Source organism: Eptatretus burgeri, chromosome 25, assembly GCF_056783735.1.
Source record: "Eptatretus burgeri isolate ZD-2024b chromosome 25, Ebu_testis_v1, whole genome shotgun sequence".
NCBI lineage: Eukaryota > Metazoa > Chordata > Myxini > Myxiniformes > Myxinidae > Eptatretus > Eptatretus burgeri.
The window spans coordinates 964,017-964,747 of NC_140985.1; positions in this window are offsets into that span (position 1 = coordinate 964,017).

The window sequence follows — 731 nt, forward strand, 5'->3', positions numbered from 1 at the left end:
TCGACTCCGGACACGGGCCGCTTAAGCCGTCCATTCCGTACTATCGGGATAACCGAGCGGTGTTATCGTCGGCCTCGACCGTTCTGATTAATTATCGGGCGTATTAAGCCCACGACGAACCCGTTACGTGAAGCAAGATGGAGATTCAACAAAGGGAAGGACGCAGCGAAACGGGGAACAAGTTCACACAAGCACTTTATTCACACAGACACAGAGCACACATATACAGCCAAACAGTCAGAATGCACATATATCAATTTAAAACAACAACAACAACAACAATGCAGAGCTATGACCGAATACGCGAACACACGGCAACACTTGAAACAATACTACTTGACGGACGGCGCCACCCACAGACATTTACACAAAAAGCAAAGGAAAAGGAAAAAGAAGTCGCGACTTCCCTTTTCGTGGCTGGTGAGCCCCTCTCCCACGACCGTCAGCGTGGTCGCGCCTGGCCCCGACCTCTCTCGCGGCCGGCGAACCCTCTCCGGCACTCCTCGTCCGGACGCGCAGGTCCATCTCACAACCGGCGCTGCCGCGTCTCCCGTCCGTGCCTTCGTGACAGGCCACTCGCCAAGCCGCGGGCGCAGGACTCTTCCCCCGACAAGACAAGCAGACAGGAAGCCTCGAAGAACCAACTCAACCCGAACCAACTCGACCAACCACTCTCGACCAGCCACTCCTCAAGGTCCGTCCTGTCCGCCTTTTGTAGCGCGGGGCTCCGC